Source organism: Pteropus vampyrus, unplaced genomic scaffold (assembly GCF_000151845.1).
Source record: "Pteropus vampyrus isolate Shadow unplaced genomic scaffold, Pvam_2.0 Scaffold9, whole genome shotgun sequence".
NCBI classification, from domain to species: Eukaryota; Metazoa; Chordata; class Mammalia; order Chiroptera; family Pteropodidae; genus Pteropus; species Pteropus vampyrus.
Window position 1 is genome coordinate 16299535 of NW_011888790.1, and position 3593 is coordinate 16303127.

Genomic DNA, 3593 nt, shown 5'->3' on the forward strand with positions numbered 1-3593 from the left:
GCTTAGGGTTTATAACATGAGAAAAGTTTAATAAATATGTGTCCTAGAACTCAGCGGGGGATATTTATGCAAATGAAATCAACAAAGAAGTATCTGCAAAACTGTGTAAAAAAGTGTGTGTGTGTGTGTGTGTGTGTGTGTGTGTGTGTGTGTGTGTTTAGGAGAGGATTAAGAATCTCAGTGGATGTTTCTAAATACGATAAAGTCTTTCTTTTAAGAGATACACCACTGATCGAGGAAATAAAAAAAACAGTTCAACAATTCTAAGGTACATATTTTCACATTATAACATTTCTAAAATTAGGATGTGTCTTACAATCAATAGTGTACTACTATTTCAGTTTGTCAAACTATTATTTTAAAATAGCTGTCATTGTTTTCACATGCACAAAACCTTGTTGTATAATCAAGATAGCATCAACCTCAATCTTAAAGAGTGGGAGGTTATAGCTTTGAAGAAAAATTCAGATGCGATACCAGAGCTCTCTCTTAAGAAATAAACTATTAAAGCTCTTCATAATAGAGAATAATACTATATAGCAAATATTGACTCTCCTGAGTTGTAAAAATAATTTAGCAAAAATTGAACTAGAAATTTGGAATAGTTTTAGAAAACTTTACCCTCTTTATTTCACTTTTATTTTCCTTCTTATATATGCACATGAGTGTCATATGATAAAATATTTTTAAATAAGTCTCAAAGACCTATTTCTACTACTGTAAGATAATTCTAAGTAGAATAACACATTATATATTAATTATATTAATGGTGAGTTTTTGTTTTGTAGATAATTTAAAAATTTGGTATATGATATACTCAACATGCCTTAGATTTGATGAAATATGGCAACAGTGATATAATATAAAAACTATTAAATTAGAGAAAACACCAATAGCTATGCAAGATGAGGTGAGAGCAATGAATTAGTATAGTCTGTGTAAGTCAGGGGAATATTTAAAAAGAAGTGACAATGGAAAAAATTCTTGAAGGATATACAAAGTTTTACCAGAAGAAATGTATAAAGTGTTTTGCAGGTAACATATATAGAGGCATGACAGCAAACAGTGCTTTTAAAAAAAGCCATAAATGCAATTAAAGCATTTTGCAGGATGTTTCTTAAAGTATTATTCCAGAGAAATGTTCAGCAAAGAAAGGTGTCTATGATCAAATAAGCTTAGGAAAAACTGTATATTGTATTTTTCTCTCCTTGGAAATTTCACAAAAATGAATTAATGTATTAGAAATTTGGTTTAATTTTTTTAAACTAACTATATTTAACCCAGGACACACTCTTAGAAATGACAGGGCAGAAAATGAATTAAAAGAGAAAGAGTCCAGGGAGATGGAATTAGTTATATAAAATAGAACTTTAGGCCTTTTTCATATCAAGTGAGCAAGATTCTTCAAAGGGTTTTCGGTTTTCTTCTTGAAGAAATGAATAGCCATTAGGGTGTGAAAATTAATAAACAGAAATCTCATTTAAAATGGAGTAAAAAAGCTAGAAGGGAGAACTCTCAATGTATTCTACAGGAAGAGACCTATCTTGCATCTTCGACAGGTAGTGATGTTTCAGTAGTACCTCAAGAGGAGAAAAAAACAAAAGTTATTCCTTGCCCAGTAACAGCGCAGTTAATAGAAAACTGCCATAACTAAAGCCAATGAAAAGTCACTATACTTTGAACTCGGTTTCCTTCAATGGACTCTTCATTTACAACAGCCCCTCCCAAGTTCACAAAAGAGCATTTCTCTCCTGTTTCTCTGAACTCACTCATAGTTGGCCCTTAGACCGCATGCCCAGCATTTCAATTCTTTATTATTTTCAAATAAACCCATTTTTCTGGAGAAATATCTGGCTATTTGTTAAATGTCAACATGGAATAAACAGAGAGTTTCTATTTGAATTTTAAAAATTAAAAAACAAAAACTTTATTTAACAAAGTTGTTTAAATAAATTTAAATGAAAAAATATTTTATAAAATTAAATGTTAGCTTCTCAACAAGAAAAAATAAGTATGATACTCTTTTTACCCCTACATAATAGACATTCAATGTGAATGCTAATAATATAAATTTCCCAAATGTAATTCAAAACTAACTTAAAATAAAAAGAAAAATAGAATTGGAAATCTCACTGATTTTCTATGAGGCATGTTACAGATAACTGATTTTTAAAATATTTATAAAGCTATTGAAATATAAACATAATGATTCAATAAAATTTAAATATTGAAGAATAGCTATTATGACAAAACCATTTATTTCAAGGGTGACTAAAATGAAATTTGTTTAGATAATATAAAAATATTATTTACAGCCATGCCACCCTGAACAAGCCCGATCCCATCTGATCTCGGAAGCTAAGCAGGGTCAGGCCTGGTTAGTACTTGGATGGGAGACCACCTAGGAACACCAGGTGCTGTAAGCGTAGTAAAAAATAAATAAAAAATAAGAGATTGTAAACTGACAAGGTCCTTGCAATCTGTGAGATCAACCAAGGATTGCTTCATCTAAAAATATATAGAAAGTAAATAAATAAATAAAATAAAAATGTTGACAGGATTACATGTAAATTCCATATGTGTAAAAATATATATTTACATATAAAATTTTAAAATTTAATTAATTTACAACTTAGTTCTCCAAAAATAGAATAAATTAACCATTCTTATTAAAATATATACTAGAATTAGTTTGTATCTTCTTGGATGTGATTAAGCAAAATGATACTCTGGAACGGATCTCCAGGCAAAATTTGATGCATTTTTAAAATTAATCATTTGAAAGTTTGTCACCAGAATTTTTTAAGCAGCTCACAATAGGTAGAACACATTTTAACAAACCCTTATAACAAATCAACTTTTAAAATCTTACTGATGAGGATTAAATCTTAAGTGTGTTAACATCATGTACAGCAAGAAGATGTATTGTTTTGATGTGCCAAATATATTAGGCATGTCTTTGCATAGTATTAAGTATAAAGTCAGGATAGATAATGCTGTTAAGGCCACAGCAGAAAAACCATGACTTTCACAGTATTAAAAGAGTTTTATGCACACTGGTCAAATACACTGAACACTAGCAAAACCTCGGCATATTGGTTTAAGCTAAAAAATGTAATTGGTAGGTCAAAGCAATTCTGAATTCCCAATGTTTTCCACATGGTGTATAATCTGTGGACTTTTTATTCTAATTTTTCCCTAGAAATAAAATGAAAAGTACACTGGATGCCTAGGGAATCGTACAGCTGTGGGTCTCAGTTACTTGATTGACACACTTTTTTTTTTTTTTTCAGCAAGAGTAACAGCAGCAGTGGCAACTTCTGGATATGTGGCTAACTGCACTATGAAAAGTGACTGACCAGATACTGCGTCCTTATATTCGTGTCCAGTGACTTGCTGAAGGATCAGTCAGCTGGGGCTCTCTAGGAGAACCTGCCCAGATGGATACCATACTCCTTTGATAGACCTGTCATTGTCAAGAATTGTTCAGTTTATATGTCTAAAAGAAATTTTGTTTAAGGTTCTGATGATTTCTTCCACATGTTAAGACCCTTTTTATGATATAGAACAAAGGCCAAAAGCATTTAAGTGGA

The 3593-nt window shown here is 30.8% G+C and overlaps 1 non-coding gene across 1 annotated transcript; it reads left to right on the plus strand.

The window, feature by feature from the left end:
* Positions 1–2307: 2307 nt before the first annotated feature.
* Positions 2308–2426, plus strand: LOC111730190. The gene has a single exon (XR_002776583.1). It is a non-coding gene; the product is annotated as a 5S ribosomal RNA (ribosomal RNA).
* The last annotated feature ends 1167 nt before the right edge of the window (positions 2427–3593 follow it).